We start from the raw sequence: 9,237 nt of genomic DNA, 5'->3' as shown, positions 1-9,237 counted from the left end.
ACATAGATCCGTAGAATGAGGCGTGGTTAAATTCGCGGATGCTGTGATCGTGAGGGCAGTTGTGAAGTGCTGAGGAAAACGCCGTGTGTCTGATGAGGTGTTTTATATGTAGGTGGACTTGGTTTCAGTTGGTCTCTGACATGCAGAGATAAAGAGCAGGCTGTAAAGAAAAAAAAGGTGGAAACTATGGAGGTGCAGTTGGGGAGTGCACCTTTCTATGTGAACATTGTGTTTTGGGATGCTCGTGATAAGGAAACAGCATGTATTGTTTTTGATGACTGTTCCGGCCCCACCTGTAACCCCGCGTCTAATCATTGACTCTTACTGTTGCAGGATGTTTGTGTGAGTAGATAATTAAGATAAGATAACATTTATTAGTCCCACGGATGGGAAATTTGTTAGCTTATAGAAATTATAGGATTAGTTGCATTAAAGGAACATTGACTAGGTGTGAATATGTGTTTTTTAGAAGTATCACAAGAAAAGTTTATTTCTAAAGGGATAAATGTTATTCTGTTTAAAAACTACTAGGCTCTGTCTCTTTCGGAGCGCAAAAGAAAGTGAAATGCTCCTAAACTAGTTACACTAAATAATCTATGTCTAAATAATAGAACGCTGAGACATATGCGATCCTTAAAAACAGTTTAATTAAAACACACAATGGTTTCATTAAATTAAACGCAAATTAAACACTTATGAACAAGGGGGCGATGCGATCATTTTATTTAAAAATCGGGATTTCGGAATGTTGATCCAATAGGGAGACAGAGCCTGCAAGTTTTTTTTAACGTAATAGGTGATCATAACATTCAGCCCTTTAGAAAATAATGCTCCAGCCAGTATCGCTCTTTCAAACCAATTATGTTTTAATCACACTAATTTTGTGATGTCTCAGCATGATGGACATATTTTTATTTATTTAAAAAACGGCTCAAACTGGAATTCTTCTGTACGGTTTCCGAGGCTGCTAGTTTTTAACACAATGGGTGATCACAAATACCATTCATCCCATTAGAAATAAATGCTGCAGTGATACTTCTAAAACCAGTCGCACAAGCCCCATCCATCTCTCAACAGCTGGCTGATTGTTTGAATTTGTTCAGGAACGCAAAAGCCCACCGCGGGTATCATTTAATTGTTGGGATTTCTTAGGAAAAGGTAAGAGCCGACAGGTATAGCTATCAGTCGAGCGGGGACCCCGCCTATTGTCTGAAGTGGCCTGTATCAGCTCTTTTGTAATTCCTCGAGAAGGCAAAAGCTGCACAGATGCAGACGCGGGGGTTGCTGCTATTGTCTGTAGCCAGTATCAATGGCCCCTTATCTTGGCAAGTTGCGAGCCCCACCCTTATTGTTTTAAACTTGCATAACAAGCTGATGCTTGTAGGTGTATCGATCCCAGACTGATCGACACCATCTATTGTGTTTGGAAACACCCATCCTATATAAAGCTGCCTCAGAGCCCGAAACTCTGACATTTTCGCGTCAGGATCCTGCAGCGGAGCAGACCGTTTTCTTTACGATCAACACGGACATCGTAAACGGTAAGTACAACAAACCTATTATTGTATTTTTAAAGGTTTTATATTAACATATTATTTATTTACTATTTATTACTTTTTTCTAAAACAAAAGCATCATTTTTCGGAGTTCGGGAAAACGGCGAAAACGGCTTTACAGCTGGATCGAGTTCTCTAACAGGTACTAGGTGTGTGCAGAATTACAGGATTTTTAAACGCTTGTATGTTTTAAATTATGTAATAACAACGTTTGTTCTCTGATTTGTTCCAGGATTAACAAATTGAGCAGAAAAACATTCAGACACCGTGACCACAGAGTCAAACCTTACAACAGGTGTTTATACAACTGTCTGTATAGATGTGTATTTTAAAAAGGGGGGTGAAATAATTACAAATGTTCTAAGACTGACCGTTTTACACCTGCAGAGCTACGCCAGAGCACCGTGTGTGTGCAGAAGCAGGGCCGTTCGGAATAACGCACACTAGGTAAGCATGGGCATATATAAATAAAATAAATTTTAAAAAAGAGACACGTTTATTCTGTTTGAAACGGCTACAGGCGTACATAAAATGTTTTAATACATGTCTATCTTCACAGACTGCAGTTCTTCCTGTGTTGGCTGCCTCGTGATTTCAGTCATGTCTTTGAGTGCATCAGATTTCGATCTAGGTCACATACCCACCACACCAGAATGTATCCGAAGTAGTGACGATTCACACATAGATTTTGAAGAAGGTGGCAGAACGCACTCTCAAGTACCAGCGGCGTGTGGCGCTTACATGAACGTTGCAGACACGCAGCCTGCTGAACAGAGTCATACAGATCAAATACTTGATACATTACGTTCGATTGAAGCTAAACTCGACCAACACCACCAGGCCGTACAGGCACACATGCAAGAAATAATCGATGCTCTAACTGGGATTACCGAAGAAATAAACAAAACGTGTACTGTATTAGACATGTTCACCAGAAGTCTAATGCATGATCCGACTTTTAAAACCCAGACCATGGACCCTCCTAACAAATTATTTAAACGTAATAACGGTACCTCCACTCCTGCTAGGCGGGTTGACTTTGGGGCTTTTAAACGGTGGTCTGAAGAAACAAACAAAAATTTTGACATTATGTTTGCAAGACTTAATAGTGTGCCTGCATCAACATCTGCAACATCTGCAAAACCCTGTCCAACTCATTCTGAGCCTGTTGTTACTGATGCTAACTGTATTGCTGCTGATTTCTGATGCACAAGGGTTACCTCTGCTGCTGCTGTTGCTATTGAGACTGTTACTGCTTCTACTAATGCTTTTGCCTCACCAGCTTGCAGCCGTGCACCCGTCACACTTAGAAGTCAAAGTACAAATTAACCATACTTAGAAAAAACATTTTTTATTTCATTTAGAAGTGAGATTCTAAGTTGTAAGAAGAAATCTTATGCTCAGCCAGGAGTATGTTTCCTCCCTTTCACAATGCTGAGGTTTCAAAACCATGATCCAACAGATGGTTTGTCACACGAGGGCGAGAAGGGCAAGCCACCCCTTACACAACCTCACACACTATAGATTTAGAAAATCACTTTTAAAGTAATGTAGAACATGATCTCTCTCAGCGTCTGTAAAAATCCAGCAAACTGACAATCACCTCTAAACAAGGGGGGTTAGTTTTTAGGGGTTTTGTTGAGCTAGTTAATAGGTATGCCCTCGTTGTCATCTGTTGTGATTTTATTTTGAAAGGATGCTTCCTGTTATGCTGCAGAGTGCACCCGAGAGTTCAATAATAAAAACTAAGTGTTGTTCCGGTGAAAAGCCGATGCCCCACGTGTGATTATTCCTCCGTCTAGACAATATAAGTATCTTCAATATTCATGCAGATTCCGCTGGAAGACCCGTCTCTGCTAACAGGTTATGGGCCCAGGAAAACATTGAAGCTACGCCAGGGGAAAGTTTACCACCAGAAAAGTCGCAAAGTACAGCGTGTTCGGTGAGGGCTAGCGTGCTAAGTTAGCACCATGAATAAGCCTGCTGGTGAACCCAGTGGCCGATGGGCAAGGTTGGTTTTTGACGGAGATGAGAAGAATTATGAACTGTGGGAGACAAAATTTTTGGGACATCTTAGATTACAAGGTCTAAAAGACACAATATTGAAAAGTGAGGACGACGAAGATAAGAATGCCCAGGCCTATGCAGAGTTAATACAGTTCCTGGATGATAAGAGTTTATCGCTCGTGATGAGAGAAGCTGCCGATGATGGACGCGAGGCACTGAAAATTTTAAGAGACTATTATGCAGGAAAAGGTAAACCAAGAATTATCAGCCTTTATACCGAACTGACTTCTCTGAAGAAAGCAAGCAGTGAGAGCGTCACGGAGTACATCATACGCGCAGAGACATTTATTACAGCCCTGAGAAATGCTGGAGAGACACTTAGTGATGGTCTGCTTGTAGCGATGGTGTTAAAAGGTTTACCAGAAACATTTAAACCTTTTTCCGTTCACATTACGCAAAGTGAATCAGAAATCAAGTTTGCGGAATTTAAAACGAAACTCCGCAGCTATGAGGACACTGAGAAAATGCGCTTAATGGAACAAGAGGATAACATCATGAAGGCGAGAGTGCAACCCAGCGCGAGACCCGCAGCAGCTGCTAATGACCACAGGAGAGACATGTCAGACATAGTCTGTTTTAAGTGTGGCCAGCGGGGACACAAGGCCAGAGCATGCCGCTACAGACAGTGGTGCGGTCACTGTAGGAGCAACACCCATCGAGAGTCGACTTGCAGGAGACGACAACGGAATGATGAAGCACGCACAGCCTCGGAGGAGGGCGACAACGCAGAGAGCGACGACACCTATGTCTTCCGGATGAGCGATGACTACGCGGCACCTCAACAGCCACAAGACATCAGGACCAAAGGCCTAATGGTGGATACTGGCGCAACATCACACATCCTGAATGATAAAACAGCGTTCAAGAAATTTAATGACGACTTCCAGCCGGGAACGCACTGTGTGGAATTAGCTGATGGCACCAGGTGTAAAGGAGTGGCTGAAGGCAGAGGAGATGCAGAGGTGTGCTTAATAGACAGCAGAGGGAGACAGTGTAAAACAACACTGAAAGACGCCCTATGCATTCCCTCATTTCCACAGAATATCTTCTCTGTGAGAGCGGCCACCACGAACGGAGCCACTATCATCTTTAAGAAAGGAAGGAACGTCCTTCAACACAGAGACGGTACAAAGTTTCACATCCATGAGCACAACAGACTTTATTACCTTGAGACTGTAAGTGAGTACGATGATAAGTGTAATAATTGTTTTGATGTGCAGACATGGCATGAAATTTTGGGACATTGCAATCATAGTGACATTCTGAAGCTACAAAATGTGGTTGAAGGTATGAAAATCAAAGGGAAAACTGACAAAGAAAGTTTGAACTGTGAGGTGTGTATTCAGGGAAAATTTGTCCAGACTAGGAATAGAAACCCTGACAGGAGAGCTGAGAAACCTCTCGAGCTGGTACATACGGATCTAGCAGGGCCGATAGATCCGGAATCACGAGATGGACACAGATATGCATTATTGTTTACCGATGACTTTTCCGGTGCAGTATTTGTATATTTTCTCAAAAACAAAAGTGAAACAATGCAAGCAACTGAAATCTTTTTGGCCGATACAGCCCCACTCGGGAAGGTAAAGTGTATCAGGTCAGACAACGGCACAGAGTTCATGGCAAAGAGTTACCAGGTATTGTTAAACAAACATGGAATAAGACATGAAACTTCAGCCCCATATTCCCCTCACCAGAATGGTACAGCAGAACGTGGCTGGAGAACACTTTTTGATATGGGGAGGTGCATGCTTATTGAGAGTGCCATACCAAAGGAATTATGGACGTATGCAGTTCAAACAGCGGCTATCGTGAGAAACAGGTGCTTTAACAACCGGACAGGGCAGACACCTTACTTTTTGCTGACTGGGCGGAAGCCCAATCTATCCAGAATGCGAAAGTTTGGGTGTGAGTGTTATGCTTACAAGCAAAACAAGGGTAAGCTGGATTCTAAGTGTACAAAAGGGATTTTTGTAGGCTACGACAAAAACAGTCCAGCATACAAGGTTTATTTCCCAGACAGCGCCAAAGTGCAAAAGTTTAGGCTGGTTAAGTTTGTAACCAAACACAATGAGGAAAAGCAAACACAAACTGATACGACATCTGAGGATGAGGACATACAGGTGAGGGAGAGACCAAACATGAACAGGGAAAGCCCCAGTACCAGTTCACAGGAACCAGATACTGACAACCAACCAGAAGTGAACAGTCAGATGCCACTTAGTGATGAGACTGAAAACTCCAGAAGGTATCCTTCTAGAACAAGAAAGAAACCAGATTATCTAAATGAATATGAGTCAGGAGAAGACATTGATGATCAAGTGCTGACTAACATAGACTACTGTTACAGACTGATAAGTAACTCACCCGTGACATTCAGTGAAGCTGCAAGGTCACCCAACTCTAGAGAGTGGAAAGCAGCTATGGATGAAGAAATGCAATCCTTAAAAGAGAACAACACCTTTACCCTAACAATCTTACCTGAGGGAAAGAAAGCAGTGGGGGTTAGATGGGCATATGTGAAGAAAAACAGTGGTGATGGATCAGAAAAATATAAAGCACGGTACGTAGCTAAAGGTTACAACCAGTGTTTTGGGATAGACTATGATGAAACTTTTTCTCCGACTGCTAACCTGACAAGCATAAGAGTATTGATGCAGTGTGCAATACAAGAAAACCTGATTTTGCATCAGATGGATGTAAAAACCGCATACTTGCATGCACCAATAGATTTTGAAGTGTATGTTGAGCAGCCAGAAGGCTATGAAGTAAAAGGAAAAACAGATGAGAAACTGGTCTACAAGCTGGAAAAGTCACTTTATGGGCTTAAACAGTCAGGCCGAAACTGGAACAGGACATTACATGACTATTTGATAGAGAACGGTTTCATGCAGAGTCCTGTAGATCATTGTGTTTACACAAGGAAAACAGGAAAAGAAAAAGTGATCATGATCATATGGGTTGATGATATTATTATTGCAGCCAGTGATGAAAGGGTTTTGAAAACTGTGAAGGAAATGCTAACTGCAAGATTCAAAATGAAAGATATGGGGAAACTCAAACATTTTCTTGGTATTGATTTTGAGCAAACCAAAGATTGTGTAAAAATGTCACAAGAGAGATATGTAGAAAACATACTGGAAAGATTTCAAATGCAAGACTGTAAACCAAGATCAACTCCTTGTGAACAAAGGTTGAACTACAATGATGATGCTGAGAAAATGAACAATGTCAGAATGTACAGAGAGGCAGTAGGTAGCCTTATTTACTTGACCTCTTGCACACGACCAGATTTGAGTTTTGTTGTAAGTAAGCTGTCACAGCACTTCAAAGAACCAGCTGTGGAACATTGGACTACTGTGAAACATGTTCTAAGGTACCTGAAACAATCAAAAGACAAGACATTGTGCTACAGGAAAAGTGACAAAGATTTGAGAGTACAAGGTCACAGTGACTCAGACTGGGCTGCGGATGTGACTGACAGGAGGAGTACTACAGGTTACTGCGTAAGCCTGAATGAAGGAGGTACTTTGGTGTCATGGCGAACAAAGAAGCAGCCAACTGTTGCCTTGTCAACTTGTGAAGCAGAGTACATAGCTTTGGCAGCAACAACACAAGAATGTTTGTACTTGACACAACTGTTGCAAAGCATGTATGAGCATCAAAAGGATGCTTCCTGTTATGCTGCAGAGTGCACGCGAGAGTTCAATAATAAAAACTAAGTGTTGTTCCGGTGAAAAGCCGATGCCCCACGTGTGATTATTCCTCCGTCTAGACAATATAAGTATCTTCAATATTCATGCAGATTCCGCTGGAAGACCCGTCTCTGCTAACAGGTTTTGTTGTTGTTGTTGTTGTTGTTGTTGTTTTGACACACTGTAAGTAAGTTCAATATAAGACAATGTGGCTAACAGCCTTGGAAATGCTTTACATGAAATAAAACTTTTTAGAAAACAAGAACAAATGTAACGATCTGCTTTACCTGAATCAAATGTATTAGTTTACTTGAAATAAAACTTATTTTGGAAACCCTGTACATGAAGCAAAAAGTATTGTGTTGTAATACATTTTTTCTCATGTAATACATGAGAAAATAAATCCCTGTGTAGTTTAAAAAAACGTTAATTTAATCAAACTGAAATGTTGCTGAACTCTGATGGACGCGTCTTTTACTTTGTCTCGTGAGTATTTATTTTTCAAAGGAGATCTTCAGCAAGTTGATTTTGTTACCACAGTCTTGTTGACAAAGTAAAAAACACGTCCATCAGAGTTCAGCAACATTTCAGTCAAAATTTCATTCAAATTCAGAATTTTAAATCTTTAAATACCAGTTAGATCACATAATTATAATGATTTACAAAGATATAAAATCCTCTATTTTTTCCCAAAATAATACATGCCATCTGATTTATTTTCTTACCATCTTGCTGCTAAATGTATAGCAATAATTAACAGTATCAATGATTTTTATGCATTATTATTGTTTTCTGCAGTGACGGAAAAACAGTAAAACTCCGTCTCAGCTTGTTTTTGGGGGGAAAAAGCATGTTTATGCTCACAAAATGCTATAAAATTAATACATATTCAAATATTTTTCTACTTTGAACAACTTGATTTTTTAAATTAGCACCGGCCCTGCGTCTGTTCCCGCTGAGGACTCTGCAGTGCCATACCAGCACTTCTTTGTCTTCGCTGGTGGCTCCGAGTGGGCCGTCCAGTCGTCTGTCTCCACTGGAGTTTCCAGGAGTCATTCCAACCACTTTTTCCTGCTGTTCATATGATTCAGTGTATTAAACTCTGGTCCGAGAATTCCACTCTTTTCCAGAGGATCCTTTTGAATGCATTGATTTTAATTGGATTGAAAAAAGTTGGATCTCCACATTGTTGGTGGGAAAACTCGTTCAGCACAATTACAAATGAAGAAAAACGATCAAGTATAGAGTAAACATATTTTAATGTGTACAGTGCTAAAGCTTTCATTCAAAATCTGATAAAACATTCAATACTTCTCACTCACCCGTTTATAGACTAAAATGAAATTTCACAAACAAATTTCTTGGAGAAATTCTGAAGATTACAAAAGCATCCATCCATGATTTTATACAATAAGTCATTTTAGGGTCAATGCTGCATGAATCTGTCAGCTCGAGTTACAGGATACCTTCAGATACTTACAAAACACTTCATCTCATTACAAAACATAAGCATCGCTTAATTAACTTTTTCTTTTACAGTGTAAAAACCACAGCATGGGTCAGATCAGGGCACTTCAGAGTAAAGGACAGTACAAAGTAAAGTAAGACTAAATACTTGAAAAGTATTTTTGAAAAGTACAGAAGAGAAAAAATGTGTTTTTCTGATTAAATAAATACTATACCAATATAAATAATTACATTTATACATTATATATAACAAGCATAGTTTAATTTTGTCAAAGTGTCAGATTTGACTTTTTTCAAGACTGAAACAGGAAGCTCTCAACATCAAAATAAATATTTATTACTGTTTAATTAACAGCGGTTTAATTATGACGATCAGCTGAGGGGATGGACCAAGAGCCAGGATAAAGATGGATTTTAAACTGAATTATTCAATTATTCAGCAAAGATGCCTC

At 40.2% G+C, this 9,237-nt stretch overlaps 1 long non-coding RNA gene across 1 annotated transcript; it reads left to right on the top strand.

Annotated features, from left to right (window-relative positions):
- Positions 1–1,313: 1,313 nt before the first annotated feature.
- Positions 1,314–3,316, top strand: LOC308392960. The gene is made up of 5 exons (XR_013970884.1): positions 1,314–1,541; positions 1,633–1,698; positions 1,789–1,851; positions 1,944–2,003; positions 2,116–3,316. It is a non-coding gene; the product is annotated as an uncharacterized lncRNA (long non-coding RNA).
- Positions 3,317–9,237: the final 5,921 nt, after the last annotated feature.

The sequence above is a fragment of the Rhamphochromis sp. 'chilingali' genome (assembly GCF_963969265.1).
Source record: "Rhamphochromis sp. 'chilingali' genome assembly, chromosome: 1".
NCBI classification, from domain to species: Eukaryota; Metazoa; Chordata; class Actinopteri; order Cichliformes; family Cichlidae; genus Rhamphochromis; species Rhamphochromis sp. 'chilingali'.
This window is presented reverse-complemented; position numbering and strand designations above follow the sequence as displayed.